The sequence below is a fragment of the Anolis carolinensis genome, chromosome 1 (genome assembly GCF_035594765.1).
Source record: "Anolis carolinensis isolate JA03-04 chromosome 1, rAnoCar3.1.pri, whole genome shotgun sequence".
Classification (NCBI taxonomy): domain Eukaryota; kingdom Metazoa; phylum Chordata; class Lepidosauria; order Squamata; family Dactyloidae; genus Anolis; species Anolis carolinensis.
The window spans coordinates 236,475,742-236,495,389 of NC_085841.1; the positions used below are offsets into that span (position 1 = coordinate 236,475,742).

Genomic DNA, 19,648 nt, shown 5'->3' on the forward strand with positions numbered 1-19,648 from the left:
GAACTTACCCCTTACTTATCTACCTGATGTCTGATCACTGCACAGCTGAAGAACTGCTCCTCTGTCAGCCAGCATCCGCCATAGGAAGAGGCTATGTATACAGATACTCAATGCCTACCAAGGAGGCACAGGGTGGATTGCTGTCTTTCTTCCTCCTTGCCTGGGGCAGAAGGTTTTTCCCACTGAGTCTAGATGTGATGTGCTGGAAGACCATGGGTAGATGAGACAGCCTGCTCACACAACTGGCCTAGCAAATAAGAAAGCAGAGCATCAGACCATGGGAATGGAGACAACAGTAGAGCTGGCTAATGGGAGACCTAGAAGAAAAGCCAGGGGCTCTTCCCCAACATCTACTAAATGGGATGGCCACTTCATACACCCTAATAGTGGGTTCATACCCAACAAATCATAATACTGGATGAAGATGTATTGAGATCTTAATCTATGCCAAAGCCCCGTAGCATTGCCTGTAATACTTGAATATTGGTGAATATTTGTTTGTTTACAGACTATTGTTTTTAAAAAATGTACTATAATCCTCCAAATTCTGCAACAACATGCCTTGGCTGATGAATTCTAGGAGATATAGGCTAAAATGTAACTATTCCAATACACAATGCACTGTCTATGTATGGTAGTTGCATGAATTTCCTAGGATTTTCTTAGGAATTGAATACTCAGAGGAAGCTTTGCTAGCTTCTTCCTCTGAAACATTCCTTTCCTGGTATTCCTTGGCATTCTCTCATCCAAGTAGTACCCAGGACTGACCTGCTTATTTTTCAAGATCACATGGGATCTGGTGCCGTTAGGTTATGTATGCCTCTTGAATGTAAATCTATCACTGAGTCCTTCTTTCTCACTTGTAGACTTTGTGTGGATCTATTCTCACAGCTCTCACAACAGGAGTCAGCTATGACTTTCAGTTAAGCTATGCTGAATTTTGGAGCCCCTGGTGGTGCATTGGGTTAAACTGCTGAGCTGCTGAACTTGCTGACCGAAAGGTTGGCAGTTCGAATCTGGAGAGCTTGGTGAGCTCCTGCTGTTAGCCCCAGCATCTGCCAACCTAGCAGTTCAAAAACATGTAAATGTGAGTAGATCAAAAGGTACCACTTCGGTGGGAAGGTAACGGCACTCCATGTAGTCATGCTGGCCACATGACCTTGGAGGTGTCTACGGACAATGCCAGCTCTTCAGCTTAGAAATGGAGATGAGCACCAACACCCAGAGTTGGACACAACTAAACTTAATGTCAGCGGAAAACCTTTACCTTATCTATGCTGAGTTTTAGTTGTGTCACTGCAGTGATGGTATATGTGTTCTCAATTTATTTTGTATAAAGAGACTTGGTATAAGAGTATTACTCCTTTAAAAATTGTTTGGGGGTGGGAGTAAGTACAAAACCAAAAGTTGTTTACTGAATGAAATGGTTATAAACTGTAACCACCAGTTTAATGTATCTCAACCATCAAAATAACATATTAATAATACAGTAGAGTCTCACTTATCCAACATAAACGGGCCGGCAGAATGTTGGATAAGCGAATATGTTGGATAATAAGGAGGCATTAAGGAAAAGCCTATTAAACATCAAATTAGGTTATGATTTTACAAATTAAGCACCAAAACATCATGTTATACAACAAATTTGACAGAAAAAGTAGTTCAATACGCAGTAATGCTATGTAGTAATTACTGTATTTACAAATTTAGCACCAAAATATCACGATGTATTGACAACATTGACTACAAAAATGCGTTGGATAATATAGAATGTTGGATAAGTGAGACTCTACTGTATATAGTAATTAACAAAGTAAAGGCCGAGTGTGTACACTTGTGAATTCTCCCTCCCATGGGAGGATTCTAGTTCAGGCAAAACTATGCCATTTTCTTCTCGGTTGTAACGAGTTCAAAAAGTCAATATTTACTTGAAAGATACTTGTAATGCTCTTGAAGATGCCAAAAATAAACAATGTATTTGAAGATACAAAAAGTAGACAACAAGGGTCCCCTGGTTGTTGTAACCTCGTTTTGGGAAGCTTTCCCTTTGTCAGGTTTTTTGTATCAATTCCTAAGTAGATGTTAACAAAACAACATAATAGATATGCTAGAAAAGCACCCAATTGCAGTCAATAATAATGATAGTAGTTTACAATAAACAGTTTACAAGAAACAAGGTTGCATGCACAATGTTATTTATCTGTTGTGTGGATTTGGCTCTACAGTCAGGCTTTTAGATTGGATTTGGTCCTTTTTTTGCCCCAGAAACCACTTTGGGCCCATCTATACTGTCTATAAAACACACATTATCTGCTTTGAACTGGACTATATGAGTACACTGCTATATAATCCAGTTTGAAGCAGATAATCTGGAATTTATATGGTGGTGTTGAAGGAGCCATAGCTGATAGCAACTGGGTTCTCTTGTGCATGCTATGGTTCCCATAGGCTTTATGACTTCAATTATTTTTTTCTCACCTGGGTTCAGGATGAGGGTGGGGGATGCCTGTGACACAGGAAAAACAGATGGACACTGTTAGAGGTAAGTGGTAGGATAGTTTTTCTCCCTTCCAACACAAAACCTTTGCGAGGTTAAAAAAAAAGCGGTTCCCACCTTTGGCTTTATTCATAAGGATGGGGACATATCAACAACCAAGACAGCTGCTCCTGTCAGGCTCACAATTCAAGAAATATGTTGACAAGCTGGAACGTATTCACTGAAGAGCAACCAAAATGGTAAAAGGTCTGGAAGCACAGCCCTATGAGGAGTGGCTTAGGGAACTGACAAAAGAAGGCTGATAGGGGATATCATAGCTATATTTAAATATTTGAAAGGATATACTAAAGAGAGAGGAAGCTTGTTTTTTGGTGCTCTGGAGACCAAGGACCTTATCCCCCTCCTTTTAAAACAGTTCTAAGCCATTGAGGCAATGAAAAGTGACGGAGCACATCTCACGATACAGGGGGCTTCCTGTCTGCACCCGTCATGATTCGGTAGTCAAATATCATAAACAGTCCAAAAAAAGGGGGGGGGGGGCGGGGGAGATGGTTTGAGATCAGCTTTTGGACTCAGGAACCAGGCTATTCCATTTCAAAAGTACAAAAAATCAGGGTAAGAAGTGTCAGAATTGTCCACATGGAATCAAATCTATGATGTGAGCAAATGGACTGTCCTGTGGGTGGTCTCCGAACTAGCAGTGAGTCCACAGTACTCCGCCATAATGCGGCCACTTGATCCTTTTCGGTATTTTTCTTTTACATTCAAAGCTAAGAAATATCGCTATTTATGAGATCGCTATTTTTCTTCACCTTTAATAATGCAAATCTCAATCCAGTAAAAGTTAGAACTTTTGCGATGTTGAAGTAAAACCCAATTTCTTTAAAGGGGAGAGGGCAAGCAATCCACTCGCTTTTGGGATAAGGATTAGGCTTGAGCGATCCATGAAAAAATTGATTCTAAACTCGTTTCAAAAGCAGGGGGCGCCAGCGTTTCGTTTCTGATGTCATTTCCGAATTTTGCCCCCCAAAAAATTCGAAATTAACGAAAATTCGTTATTTTCTAAATTAATTCGTTAATGGCGGACGCACATGCGCAATTCCCAAAAACAGCACAGAGGGAGAGGACTTTACAGGACTCTCCCACCCTCATTTTTTGAGTGATCTTCTTCAAACTTGGTACAGTGGTAGAACACATTTAACACTGATAGCTCACCAAAATTTGGAACGTTTCCCTTATCCTCTGATTTTTGGCGAATTTTCATAGCTTTTATAATAAACCATTTTTTAATAATTGCAGAAATCTGTTCCTGGTTTGAAAGTCTTATTTCCTGTTAAATTGGGTTGTCTTTACTGTGAAAGTCATTGTTCTACTTCAGAAACTTTGTTTTTGTGGCTGAAACTTTGTTAAATTGGTGTGTGTGATATATACTGTGTGTATATATATATATATAGTCCCTGCATATGTGTGTGTGTGTATAGGTAAAGGTAAAGGTATCCCTTGACGTTAAGTTCAGTCATGTCTGACTCTGGGGGTTGGTGCTCATCTCCATTTCTAAGCCCAAGAGCCAGTGTTGTCCATAGACACCTCCAAGGTCATGGGGCCGGCATGACTACATGGAGTGCCATTACCTTCCCGCCAGAGCGGTACCTATTGATCTACTCACATTGGCATGTTTTCAAGCTGCTAGGTTGGCAGAAGCTGGAGCTAACAGCGGGCACTCACTCTGCTCCCGGGATTTGAACCTGGGACCTTTCGGTCTGCAAGTTCAGCAGCTCAGTGCTTTAACACACTTCGCCATCGGGGCTCATGTATATATAATATACATACACATACACACAATGTGGAGAATATGTGGAAAGGTAGATAGATAAGTTGGGAGCCACAGCGAAGGCACCTTCCTCGGAGCAAGGTCTAATAATAATAATAATAATAATAATAATAATAATAATAATAATAATAATAATAAATCCCTTACAATATCCAAGATGGCTCACTGCTACAGAATCTTGGGAGGTTTAGTTTGATATGGTACCATTATTGGCAGAGAAAGCTAAGCTGTAGGAGTTGAAATCCAATCATTTATCCGCCCTATAGAATCAATTTTATATGCATTTTTAGCTACAGAAAAGCTAAAATCAGGACAGTAAAAGAACAACACCCAGAAAATGGGAATTCCAGACAGGAAACAATCAGGGCCAGCTAATACCTCCCAACAAAGGATTCCCCCAGGTAGGAAGCAGCCAGGCTTTGAAGCTGCAAGGCTATTCAATGCTAATCAAGGTGACCAATTGCAACATTCACACTTGCCTCCCACAGACAAGAGTTCTTTCTCCCACCCTGGACCTTCCACAGATATATAAACCCCACTTGCCTAGCTTCGCACAGACGTCAAAACCTCTGAGTATCAGGCCTGAGTTGAGGCGAGGCGGCGGCGGCCATTTTCCCCCTCCGTCTTCCTCCTCCTCCTCGGCCTCCTTCCCCCTCGCCCCCTCCCATTGGCTGAGCCCGTGACGCCCCTTTTGCTGAGGGGCAAAAGGAAAGGGCCTGAATGGTGGGAGTTTGGGTGATTTGCAAAAGCTTTTTTTTCCTAATGAAAAAAACGACGACATAACGAAAAACGGCCTCTCGCGATTCGAAACCGCGATATCCAGACGTGTGGACAATCAAGGCCGTATATTGCTTCAAAACAAACGAAAGTAACGAATTAATAACGGGTAACGGGGAAATCGAATTATTTGAGCAAGCCTAATAAGGATGAAAATTGTTAATAACGAAGAAACCAGCGAATTCAGACAACATGCGATAAATAATAACGGAATATTTTGATTTGCAACGCTACAGGACTAAACACCACGATAACATGATGCTCGCCCCCCCCCCCATGGGATAAGGTTCCAAGACACAGATTAAAATTAAAGCAAAAGAGATTCTATTTAAATATTAGGAATGCAACTGTTAGACAAAGGAATATGATGCCTTGGAGTGTAGTGAAGTCGCCTTCTCTGGAGGTTTTTAAGCAGAAGCTGAATGGCTGTCTGTTGGGAGTGCTTTGATTGTGTATTCCTGCATGGCAAAATGAGATTTGACTGGTGGTCCTTGGGATCTGTTTCAACTCTATGATGCAATGAACTATCACCATGGATTGGCAGCAACCAAGCCTTCTGAAACCAACTTGACATGGCATAGGCATCTATAGACATCCGATTGGCCAGCCCCTTCACCATCACTTTCCCTCAGGTTTATTTATTTATTTTATTTCCATAATTTCTACCCCGCCCTTCTCACCCGAGGGGACTCTGGGCGGCTTACAAACTGGTAATTAATGCCGATACATCATTATTCAATAAAATAAAACATTCAAACAATTAAAACAGTTATAATATACAATATACAAAGTTTAAAACAGTGCAAAGTGCTTATGCCATTTGTCCACCAGACCTTGTACAAAGCCTTATTCCAGACTAAGTCGAAGGCTCTGTTATATGGTAGGTAAACTCTCTCCTCTCTCTCCTTTACTTGCCTGCTTTAGGATCTATTGAGAAATGCGCCTGGTTTTCTCCCTTCTCACAGATCCAAACAGGATGTGTATCTGTGTGCCCATATACACATACGCATGTATATGCAGCATAAATATTTAAAAGTTCTGGCTTTTTCTCCTCATTTGCTCCTTCTCAATTTTCTTCCTGAGTCCATTTATGGCTTCTATTTTTATGTGCAGTAATTCAACAGATGTAAAACTGTCAATTCCATTTAGGTGTCTTGAGATGAGAAAAACGGCACACTCCATATTTAACTAGGCAAATAGTTGCTTCCTTCTGGAATGAGGTGTGGCCCCTTTTGGCGGGTTGTTTTTTTTTTTTTAATTGTGACCCATTTAAAAGACATTGTCCCACGTGACAAAACAATATAATAAAACTATCATTGGCTGCAGTGAGTCTGAGAGATTATAAATACATGAAGATAGACAGTCAGGATTACACCTGTCTTTGCCTCTCCTCATTTTCTTACAGCCAGTAACATATCAGAAACAAACATTTTAGAAAATGCAAAACAGGATATGAAGAAGCAGCAATATGTACATTTGTGGTTTGATTCTGAATGGCGGTAGTCATGAAAGGCGGAAATGAGTTCAGCTCCCACTGAAAGGCATCTTAAGGTATCTTTGTTATATAAGGGCCCTTCCACACAGCCATATAACCCAGAATATCAAGGCAGATAAACCACAATATCTGCTTGCACTCTGTTCATCACAACCACTGACATTTTGTTTATAACTGAATCATAGAATTGGAAGAGCCTACAAGAGCCATCTAATCCAACCCACTGCCATGCGGGAAAAGCACAACCAAAGCACTCCCAACAGAGAGCCATCTCGCTTCCAAAATGCCTCCAAAGCCGGAGCCTCCACCACACTCCGAGGTAGAGAGTTTCGCTGTTGAACAGCTCTTATGGCCAAGAAATTCTTTCTAATGTTCAGGTGGAAGCTCTTTTCCTGTAATTTGAACCCACTGCTCCGAGTCCTGAATAAATGTGCAGTTTTGTTGCTTAGCTGCGATGGCAGATTATCAAACACATATCATATCAGGCACTGATTGTTGCATCTTCTTGGGCATCACCAAAGAAAGCAGTAAGACCTTGACCCTGAGCACTTCCACACAGTGATATATCCCAGAATATCAAGACAGAAAATCTCACAATATCTGGGTTATCTAAGTCCACACTGCCATATATTCCAGTTCAAAGCAGATAATGTGGGATTTTCTGCCTTGATATTCTGGGATATAGGGCTGTGAGGAAGGGCCCCCTATCTACACTGTCAAACAATGCAGTTTAAAACTGCATTATATAGCCAGTGTATACTGATCTGGAACACAACACACCAGACATCACAGTTGTGGAAAGGAAAAAGGTTTGGATCATTGATGCTGCCATCCCAGGTGACCGTCGCATTGATGAAAAACAACAGGAAAAACTCAGCCGCTATCAGGACCTCAAGATTGAACTTCAAAGACTCTGGCAGAAACCAGTGCAGGTGGTCCCAGTGGTGATGGGCACACTGGGTGCCGTGCCAAAAGATCTCAGCCGGCATTTGGAAACAATAGACATTGACAAAATTACAATCTGCCAACTGCAAAAGGCCACCCTGCTGGGATCTGCGCGCATCATCCGAAAATACATCACACAGTCCTAGACACTTGGGAAGTGTTCGACTTGTGATTTTGTGATATGAAATCCAGCATATCTATCTTGTTTGCTGTGTCATAATAATAATAATAATAATAATAATAATAATAATAATAATAATAATAAACAACTTTATTTTTATACTCTACCTCCATCTCCCTGAAGGTACTTGGGGCAGCTAACATGGGGCCAAGCCCAGGTAATCACAATAAAACAAAATAAAATACATACATAACACATATCATTGACAAGTAAAAATTAAAACAGAATAAAACTCATTTATAGACAATGACATAATAAAAATAGTAAAATAGTAAAAGATGGCATAGGAAGACATAATTTTAAAAACAGAATAAGGGTTAAAAACAAGAGCGAACTGGGCCAAAGTGCAAGGAGTACATATTGTAAACCTAATAGGTGAGGTAGGTGGATAAAGTGTCGTTTCAAACTGTATTATGTGGCAGTTAGATGGGGCTGGAGAATCTCTAGGCCCTTCAGTGCAACCTTGTGCTTGGTTTTACTGGAAGCTGATCACGGAGGCCTCTTCCACACAGCTGTATAAAATCCCACATTATCTGATTTGAACTGGGTTATATGGCAGTGTGGACTCAGATAACTCAGTTCAAAGCAGATATTGTGGATTATCTGCCTTGATATTCTGGGTTATAAGTCTGTGTTGAAGGGCCCAACATCCCACTGGAGGAACTAGAGATTCCCAGAAAGGTGCTGTCTCAGGGGGAAAATGGGTTTTTTTTAAAAAAACTTAACGGCTTTCTACTTTCACAGGAGTTCCACTCTCCTAATCTCAGCAAATGTGGAGAGCTAACTGTACATAAAGGAACAGATTCACATAATATTGCCTTTGTTGGACTGCTTCATATATCTATATATATAAAAGAGTGATGGCATCACGGCAGCGGACAAAACAACAAAAGTAAACACCCCACAACCTCAAAATTGACAACACAACCCCTCATCCATGCCTCTAGGTTGATACAACAAAAAGAAAAGAAAAATAAAGTCCTAATTAGAGGGAGAGGAATAATTGTTTTTATCCAATTGCTGCCAGTTAGAAGACTAAGCTCCGCTCACTTGGTCTCCTAGCAACCCACTCACCCCAGGGGACCCTTTACCTTAACTACCACCAATTCCTCAATACTTTATTTCCAATACCACCATACTTCGCCACAGCAACGCGTGGCTGGGCACAGCTAGTAGTCTCAAAAAAGAGATCACGTCAGTTTTCACTATGGGAGTATGTAGTTGTATGCTGGGATATTCTGAAGTGCATGACAGTCCTTTTAGCCATGTCCCCAAGGAAAATCCAAAACTACAGGCAGCCTTATTAATCCATTTCAACAAACTACCAAATTCCGTATTTCTCAATGGTATGAAATAACAGGAATGGCAACATTGAGTAATCTAGTATTCCCCCCTTCCCACCCTGCCACCCCAAGTCTGCAGTAATCTTTTGGGTGATTAGAATAATGAGTAACATAAGTATTTCCTTTTAAAAAGTAATACTCAAATTCTGGAAACAGAGAAGTGAATGCAAGCTGAGAAATTGCACTTGAGAGTGCCTCTCACCTCATCTTGCCAAATCTTCTTGAGTCTGACATTTGAGAGTCTCTCATCTAAAAGGTGACAAATTCAAAAAGCACTCCAAGACTGATATACTAAAAATGAAAGTTTCATTCAATCATATGTTACCGGGAAAGATACATTTCAAGCCTATATGAAAAGAGGGAATGCTAGCATATGTTTCCTACAGAAAAAAGATAAGAACTCCACAGAACAGGAAAAATGTGATTAAATCAATATGCAGTTTATCCTTCCTTGGATTTTTATTGTAAATGCGACATGCCAAGTATGATTTGAACAATCTAAGGTCAGCTAAAGCACAGTTTACATTCCCATGTGTCAAAAGGTATAAGGAGTGGGCGATCAGGTCACCAGAAGTTAATATATAGATTAAAACACGCACACATTGTAATTTTATTCCAGTGATCAAAGGTTCATAGAACAGTTCTTGCGTTACTTTGAAGGACATCAGTTGTGAATTTCAACATTTAATTTCAATTTAGGGTACACTCAAATGGTAGAACTGACACGGTTTGATATCACTTTAACTGCCATGGTTCAGTACTGTGGAAACCTGGCATTTGTAATTTTAGTATGATTACTATATGTTTATTTTTGATAATATATATACTTAGTGTCAGGAATGACAGGCATGAGTACAACTATATTTAAAGACTATGGACTTTTTTTTCCATGTCAGGAGCGAATTGAAAAACTGCAAGTTGCTTCTGGTGTGAGAGAATTGGCTGTCTGCAAGGAAGTTGCCCAGGGGACGCCCGGATGTTTTTGATGTTTTTACCATCCTTGTGGAAGGCTTGTCTCATGTCCCCGCATGGGGAACTGTAGCTGATAGAGGGAGATCATCCACGCTCTCTCCGGGTTGGATTCGAACTGGCAACCTTCAGGTCAGCAACCTAACCTCCAAGTCATCAGTCCTCTCAGCACAAGGGTTTAACCCACTGCGCCACTGGAGGCTCTGTTAACTATAATATTATTGTTTTAAAGGTCTTTATTCTCTGCCAAAGGTTTATTATACCTTACTAAACTACAAATAACAAACCCTAGGATTCCATTGCATTGGGCCATAGTAATCAAAGTAACATCTAACTATATTAATTCTACAGTGTAGATGCACTCTAATAGGATATTTGAATATTGCAGAATTATAGCAGTTTAATACTTTAAACTGCATTAAATGGTCAATGTAGATGTGCCTATGAAACTTTTATTCCTAAACCAGGCAAATGCCACTCTAGGTATGTGATTTATCTGTAGTATGTATGAAGTAATAGGCTTTGAAACATGAGAACACCATTTATTCACCCATATGTGGTTAGCTTTCTTTGTTATAGATAGGGAGTTGATCATTTAGGGTTAATTACAAATCTGATTACTTTATATACTAAAAAAAACTATGATGACAATGCAATTTAGTCAAATGTGTTTTATAATAATAATAATAATAATAATAATAATAATAATAATAATAATAAGATGATGATGATGATGATGATGATACACTTTATATTCTGCCCTTCTCTCCAAAGGGACTCAGAGCGGATTACAGTATATAAAGCAGACATAGGCAAACATTCAATACTTCGTTACAATCACATAGAATGAGACACACAACACAAGGCAAAGGCTTCTTCTTTCATTTCCGGCTTCGGGAGGCAATGCCCATCTCTGGCTCTGGAGGGAGGTGCTCTTCTCCCTTTCCAAGCCTACATTGTCACCTCCTTTTCATGTGGCTGGCATGATTGCTTGGAGTGCCTTTTTTTTTACTCTTACCGCCAAAGTGGTACTTATTTATCTATTTGTATGTTTTCGAACTTCTAGCTTGGCAGGAGCTAGGGCTGACAGCGGGAGCTCATTCCATCCCATGGATTCGAACTGCCAACCTTCAGGTCAGCAGTTCAGCAGCACAAGGGTTTACAAGGAATGTCTTAAAAGGAATTTGGTTTCCTGTTGGAATTTTCGAATGGATTCAGATTTTTATCTTTTTCCTAGATTGAAAATGATCACAAATAAGATACTTTCCGACTTTCCAAACTGGGTACACAAGAGGGCTGCCCTTTCTCATCTGCAATATTTTATCTTTGTTTGGAACCTGCAACAAAGAAGACACAATTAGCAACATCTAGATTTATATATGGAAAAGTCATTTTTTATAAGCTAATGATATTTTGTTGTTTATTTCCTCACCACAATATTCTTTGTGTGAGTTGATAAAATTAATTACTGGCTCCAGGGCCTCTTTTTATTTTGCTATTAATTAGTTTCAGTCTTCGTTTTAATGCTGTTGAGGCTAATAATTCATTTGGACTATTTGGTATCTGACAATTTTACTGATGTCCAGAAGTGATTAGATTGTAGGCATATTGATTTCTCAGGAAATTACACAAATGATTAATCTGGATTTGTCTGCACTGCTTCTTGAAATGGCTTTTGATATGGACAGACTGCTATCATTCAAACTAATCATTTAGGGATGGAGTTAATAACACACTTAATATGAATGTCTTGTTCTTACAATAGATATTTTGAATTCTTTGGAACATCTTGCTTTATATCTCACCAGGGTCCTCACCACATTATTTTTTACTTGAAGTGCTATAATCATAATTTTCTGATGATGTATTTCATTCTTCAGACCTGAGTCTGTATCATAAAGGCCTACTTGCCTTTGTGAGTAGACTGCCATGGTTTCTCTCCATTTAAAGAAGAAAGAGATGGTGGCTCTCTGCAATTTCTGCTGCCAAGGCAGGCCTGTTGTATTTGTCATCAAGTGCCATTTGATTCATATCTTATATCCCTGTAAGTTGCAATTTTAATCGAAGGACAATGCAGTTGGATCCTACATGCTTTTACTGTCACTTGAAGACTCATACTCCAAAGCTAGAACATGTTCATTTTGTAATCAATTTCCCTTTCTTTCCTCCCATTTACTGGTCTTTTCTCTATTTCTCTGTCCATGCAGAAGTATTTTTTTAAAAAAATTTAGGTTCAGGAAACACTCTTCCATTCAATGTATTGTCGAAGGCTTTCATGGTTGGAATCACTGGGTTGCTGTGAGAATCTTTCGGGCTGTATGGCCATGTTCCAGGAGCTTTCTCTCCTGACATTTCGCCCACATCTGTGGCAGGCATCCTCAGAGGTGTGACTCTTCCATTCACTTAGAAGTGATAACTGTGCAGCTTTCCAGATGTTGAACTGCAAGCCCCATCCATCTGCTATAATCATGGGAACCACAGTCCAACTGCATTTGGAGGCCCACAGAACCCCCGCCAATGGGTTTGGGTGGATCTACATGACAGAATTAATGCATTTTGACACAACATTCACTGCTATGGCTCAATACTATGGAATCATGAGAGATGGGGTTTTACAGTGTCTTTAGCCTTCTCTGACAAATAATAATAATAATAATAATAATAATAATAATAATAATATATAACCCTCGCAGTGATGTTGACCGGCTGTATCTGCCTAGAAGATCAGGGGGCAGAGGACTCTTACAAGTCAAAAAGCAGTCAAAGAAGAAGAACATGCCCTGGCAGAATATGTCAAGCAAAGTGAAGAACCTGCTTTGATTGAAGTCAAAAATCAGAAACTCCTCAAAACACAGCAGACAAAAAACCAGTACAAGAAAACCGCACTACAAACTAGAGCTGACAGCTGGCACAACAAAACATTGCATGGAAAGTTCCTTGACAAAATTGAAGGAAAAGCTGACAAGGAGAAGACCTGGCTGTGGCTCACAAATGGGACCCTGAAGAAGGAGACAGAAGGCCTGATCCTTGCAGCCCTGGAGCAAGACATCAGGACAAATGCAATTAAGGCCAAGATAGAAAAATCAGCTGTTGACCCAAAATGCAGACTGTGCAAGGAAACCGACAAAACCATTGATCATATCCTCAGCTGCTGTAAGAAAATTGCACAGACAGACTACAAACAGAGGCACAACTATGTGGCCCAAATGATTCATTGGAACTTATGCCTCAAGTACCACCTCCCTACAGTAAAGAACTGGTGGGATCACAAACCTTCAAAAGTATTGGAAAATGAGCACGCAAAAATACTATGGGACTTCCGAATCCAGACTGACAAAGTTCTGGAACACAACACACCAGACATCACAGTTGTGGAAAAGAAAAAGGTTTGGATCATTGATGTCGCCATCCCAGGTGACAGTCGCATTGATGAAAAACAAACTCAGCCGCTATCAGGACCTCAAGATTGAACTTCAAAGACTCTGGCAGAAACCAGTACAGGTGGTCCCGGTGGTGATGGGCACATTGGGTGCCATGCCAAAAGATCTCAGCCGGCATTTGGAAACAATAGACATTGACAAAATTACGATCTGCCAACTGCAAAAGGCCACCCTGCTGGGATCTGCGCGCATCATCCGAAAATACATCACACAGTCCTAGACACTTGGGAAGTGTTCGACTTGTGATTTTGTGATATGAAATCCAGCATATCTATCTTGTTTGCTGTGTCATAATAAAATAATAATAATAATTATAATAATAATTAATAATAATAATTAATAATAATAATAATTATTATTACAAGTAAAACAAGCAGTCAAAGAAGAAGAACATGCCCTGGCAGAATATGTAAAGCAAAGTGAAGAACCTGCTTTGATTGAAGTCAAAAATCAGAAACTCCTCAAAACACAACAGACAAAAAACCAGTACAAGAAAACCGCACTACAAACTAGAGCTGACAGCTGGCACAACAAAACACTGCATGGAAAGTTCCTTGACAAAATTGAAGGAAAAGCTGACAAGGAGAAGACCTGGCTCTGGCTCACGAATGGGACCCTGAAGGAGGAGACAGAAGGCCTGATCCTTGCAGCCCAGGAGCAAGCCATCAGAACAAATGCAATCAAGGCCAAGATCAAAAAATCAGCTGATGACCCAAAATGCAGACTGTGCAAGGAAACCGATGAAACGATTGATCATATCCTCAGCTGCTGTAAGAAAATTGCACAGACAGACTACAAACAGAGGCACAACTATGTGGCCCAAATGATTCATTGGAACTTATGCCTCAAGTACCACCTCCCTACAGTAAAGAACTGGTGGGATCACAAACCTGCAAAGGTTGTGGAAAATGAACACGTAAAGATACTGTGGGACTTCCGAATCCAGACTGACAAAGTTCTGGAACACAACACACCAGACATCACAGTTGTGGAAAAGAACAAGGTTTGGATCATTGATGTTGCCATCCCAGGTGACAGTCGCATTGATGAAAAACAACAGGAAAAAATCAGCCGCTATCAGGACCTCAAGATTGAACTTCAAAGTCTCTGGCAGAAACCAGTGCAGGTGGTCCCGGTGGTGATGGGCACACTGGGTGCCGTGCCAAAAGATCTCAGCCGGCATTTGGAAACAACAGACATTGATAAAATTACGATCTGCCAACTGCAAAAGGCCACCTTACTGGGATCTGCACGCATCATCCGAAAATACATCACACAGTCCTAGACACTTGGGAAGTGTTCGACTTGTGATTTTGTGAAACGAAATCCAGCATACCTATCTTGTTTGCTGTGTCATACAACGTCGTTGTGTCAATAATAATAATAATAATAATAATAATAATAATAATAATACTTTTACCCTGCAGCCATCTCCCAAAAGGGCCGGGCTGTGGCACAGGCTGGTTAGTAGCCAGCTGCAATAAATCACTATGACCAAGAGGTCATGAGTTCAAGGCCAGCCCATGTCGGAGTGAGCACTCAATCATTAAAATAAAAAATAGCTTTGCTCGTTGTTGATCTAAGCAACCCGAAAGATAGGTGCATCTATCAAGTAGGAAATTTAGGTACCACTATGTGGGGAGGCTAATTTAACTAATTTACGACACCATAAAAATAATCCAGCAGCATTTGGAATGAGGAAGTTGGCATCACAGTGGATGGTGAAGCAGCTGCTCCCCCTGTGGCCAGAATCGAGCATACCCTCAGGAAGCTGAAGAAGGTTAAATTGCCTCTGTGTCTCTGTCTCTATGTTCATATGGCATTGAATGTTTGCCATGAATGTGTACATTGTGATTCACCCTGAGTCCCCTTTGAGGTGAGAAGGGTGGAATATAAATACTGCAAATAAAAAAATAAATGGGAGTACAGCCACATCACCAAACTGCAAATCCCAGGATTCCAAAACATTAATCAAGGAACTTAAAGTGATGTCAAGCTGCAATTATTCTACAGTGCAGATGCATCTTTAGTCTCCTCCTCCTTTTTTGAATGATGTCCTCCTGTTTGTCTTTATTTTATAACAAATTGCCAGTGGGCTGTTACTGTTACAACGACTCCTTCTACTACTACTTTTGTTACATTATTATTTCTTGTGAGCCCCTTAGAGTGCATGACATACATATAGAAAACCAGGGTACAAATTTAAAGGGGAAAATCCCAACCTTTAAGAGAAAATATTATCACACTTATCCAAGGCTAAGACCGTGTCAAACTACATCTACCATGTTTGCATAGCATTGAGTGATGGCAGTTAAACTGCGTTAATTCTACTGTGTAGATGCACCAAACTTCTCTAAGGATTTTTGATGGCAGGGCTTTGAAGAAGAAAGATTGTAGATTTACTGGGCACTAAGAAGATCTTGTGATGGAAAAATGGTGTCCTCTTTTGTCAAAGAAAGTATGGTCAGTTTTCTGTATCCACAGATTCTGCATCCACGGATTCAGTTCTCCACAGCTTGAAAATATTTTTATTTTTTATTTTTATTTTTAAAAAGAGGGCAACTTGTGAAGTTGCCTTTTTCTGTAAAGGACATCATTTTTGGCCTATATGATGGGAATTCGGATATGAAGAATCCAAGAGATTTTCAATGTGTGGTTGAAGGCTTTCATGGCCAGAATCATTGGGTTGCTATGAGTTTTCTGGGCTGTATGGCATGTTCAAGAAGCATTCTCTCCTGACGTTTTGCCCACTTCTATGGCAGGCATTCTTAGAGGTTGTGAGTTCTGTTGGAAACTAGGCAAGTGGGATTTATATATCTGTGGAATAATGACCAGGATGGGAGAAAGAACTGTTGTCTGTCTGAGACAAATGTGAATAATGCAAATTGGCCATATTGATTAGCATTGAAAGGTCTTGCAGCTTCAAAGCCTGGCTGCTTCCTGCCTGGGGAACCTATGTTGGGAGATTAGCTGATCCCGATTGTTTCCTGCCTGGAATTCCCCTGTTTTTGAGCATTGTTGTTTATTTACTGTCCTGATTTTAGAGGTTTTTAAAATAGTGGTAGCCAGATTTCATTCATTTTCATGGTTTCCTCCTTCCTGTTCTAATTGTTCACAAGCTTGTGAATTTCAATGGATTATCTGTGTAGTCTGATATGGTGGTTGTTAGACTGGTCCAGCATTTCCGTGTTCTCAAATAATGTGCTGTGCCCAGGTTGGTTCCTCAAGTGCTCTGCTATGGCTGACTTCTCTTGGTTGAGTTAGTCTGCAGTGCCTTTCCTGTTCCTTGATTTGTGTTTGGGAAAGGCTGCGTTTGGTGGTCCTATGTAGACTTGTCCACAGCTGCATGGTATACAGTGGACTCCTGCAGACGTGAGAGGATCCCTCTTATCCTTTGCTGAACATAGCATTTGTTGGATTTTCTTAGTGGGTGTGTAGATAGTTTGGGTGTTGTGTTCCTTCATCAGCTTCCATCTTAGTGGGTCTGTAGACAGTTTGTAGGTTGTGTTCCTTCCTCAGCTTCCATTGTAATGGGTATGTATATAATTTGTATGTTGTGTTCCTTCATCAGCTTCCATCTTAGTGGGTCAGTAAATAGTTTGGATGTTGTTTTCCTTCATCAGCAAAGGACAAGAGGCCATTCAATGCTAATTTCCAATGCCTAGTTTCCAACAGACCTCTGAGAATGCCTGCCATAGATGTGGGCGAAACGTCAGGAGAGAATGCTTCTGGAAACATGGCCATACAGCCTGGAAAACTCACAGCAACCCAATCCAAGGGATTGTCTTGTAAAGCCAGGGGAGCAAGCCTAGCCCACCGCCTCCAAGAGGATGTGTGTATGCATCTACACCAGGCATGGGCAACACCTGGAGGGCCGACGTTTGCCCACGCCTGAGCTACACCATAGAATAAATGCAGCTTGATACCACTTGAACTCCCATAGACCAATGCTATGAAATTCTGGGACTGGTAGTTTGGTGAGACAACAGCATCTTTGGGCAGCAAAGGCGAAAGATGTTTGTAGTCAAACTACTACAACTGGGAGGATTGCGTAGCATTGAGCCATGGGAGTTAAGAACGGTTTGCAAACACCTTTATTCTCCAGTGGAGAGAAAGGGAGGGGGCGCGTCGGGGGCGTGTCCGCCCGGCTCTGACGTCACGGCCACCCCGCGCGCTGGCTTTGGCTTGACTGAAGAGGACCCGGCGTCGCGTGGCGCGGGGGCGAGCGCGCGGCAATGGCTGCAACTCCGGCCCGGCGGAAGCAAGGCGGAGAAGGGAAAGGAGGCAGCCTCTCCGCGGCCAAGGTGAGCCCCCTTCCCTCCCTGGCCAAGGCAGCCCCAGGGCGGGCGTGGGAGGCGGACGGGGACACAGAGAAGGGGGATTGGGAGAAACGTGAGGCGGGAAGGCCGCCGTCCAATGGGAGAGGGGGACCCGAAGGGGCGGGGCCTCTGAAGGCCCCCCAGCCTGGGTCAAGAGGAGCAAAGGCACCTGCGGGGAGGGCCTTGCTTGGTCTCTCTCTTGCCGCCTCCAAAGCCAGCCCTTTGGGAGCCGGGCCCAGGCCCTGAAGAAGAAGGTAGGTCTGGGGAACCCGGGGGCATCTGGGGCCCCTTCCACACAGCTGAATAACATCCCACATTATCTGCTTTGAACTGGGATATATGGTAGTGTAGACTGTGGGATTTTCTGCCTCGATATTCTGGGTTATATGGCTGTGTGGAAGGGCCCAAAGGCAATTGGAAGGAGGAAGAATCATAGAATCTTAGAGTTAGAAGAGATCCCAAGGGACACATCATCAAAGCACTCCAAACAGATGGCCGTCTTTAAATATCTGAAGACCCGGAGAGCTATCCAGTCCAGCTCCTGACAGGCCTCTACTTAGGTCCCTTTCCACACAGCTGAATAAAATCCCACACTATCTGCTTTGAACTGCAATATATAAACTGTTAGACAGAGGAATATTGATGCCTTGGAGTGTAGTGGAGGTTTTTAAGCAGGAGCTGAATGGTTGTCTGTTGGTTGTCCACTTTTACTGTCAAGAAGTTCTTCCTCATGTTTAGGTGAAATCTCTTTTCCCTCTGTTTCAATCCATTGCTCCAGAGCAGCAGAGAACAGGCTCCCCAGTGTGGCATCTCTTCAAATATTTCAACATGGCTCTCTTGTCCCCTGTCAGCTTTCTTTTCTCCATGCTAAACATCCCCAGATCCCTAAGAGGGAGATCTACTAGCCCTGGGCTTCTCAGGATGCATCTATAGTAGGCATGGACAAATTCTGGGCCTCCAGTTGTTTTGGACTTCAGTTCCCAGAATTCCTAACAGCCTCAGGCCCTTTCCTTTTACCCTTTAAGTGGCGGAGGGGGAAAAGGAAGGGGCCTGAGGCTGTTAGGAATTCTGGGAGTTTAAGTCTAAAACACCCGGAGGCCCAGAGTTTGTCCATGCCCCATCTATAGAGGCATAGTAGTTTAATTCCACTTGAATTGTTCAATGCTCTAGAATCCTGGGAGTTGTAGCTTTACAGCTTGACCCTAATGTCCCATCATGATATTGAATAAGATTTGCTTAGAGGAGGTCTGCCCTTGCTTTTCTCTGAGGCTGAGAGAGTGTGACTTGCTCATGGCCACTAAGGCTTCCATGGCAGAGTGAGATTCTAAACCTGGGGTGCATCTACCAGGGGTCCCCAAACTAAGGTTTGCAGGCCAAATGCGATTCTCCAAGGTTATTTACCTGCCTTAAACTTTAGATTTAGGGTCGCCCTAAGTCTGAAATGACTTGAAGGCACACATCAATGGTCCAAATTAACTTAACTATCTTACCAGCCAAAAGCAGGTCTACATTTCCCATTGAAATACTGGTGAGTTTATGTTGGTTAAAATTGTTCTTCATTTTGTATTATTCCTACAAATAAGATATGTGCAGTGAGTAGGAATTCATTCATGTTTTTTTCAAACCATAGTCCGGTTTGAAAAACAGTCCCCAATAGTCTGAGGGATCATGACCTGGCCCTCTGTTTAAAAAGTTTGAGGACCCCTTATCTACACTGTAGAAATAAGGCTGTTTGATATTGAGCCATGACAGTTAAAGTAGAGTCAAACTGCATTCACTCTACAGTGCAGATACACCCCAAGTCTCCAGAGTAGTATTCCAGTGCTCAATCACTACATTGTTTCCTAAATC

At 41.5% G+C, this 19,648-nt stretch overlaps 1 protein-coding gene across 4 annotated transcripts in view; it reads left to right on the plus strand.

Annotated features, from left to right (window-relative positions):
- The first annotated feature begins 17,630 nt into the window (after positions 1–17,630).
- The window catches only part of slc43a3 (solute carrier family 43 member 3), a 59,560-nt gene continuing 57,542 nt past the window's right edge, over positions 17,631–19,648 (plus strand). For 2 of the 4 annotated variants that reach the window (XM_008111134.3, XM_008111125.3), the window contains exon 1: positions 17,907–18,051. The gene's annotated coding sequence lies outside the window, so the exon portion shown is untranslated. Of the gene's footprint in view, positions 17,783–17,906; positions 18,052–19,648 lie in introns of those variants that run through there. The other 2 variants (XM_008111146.3, XM_008111142.3) reach the window with 2 other exon arrangements.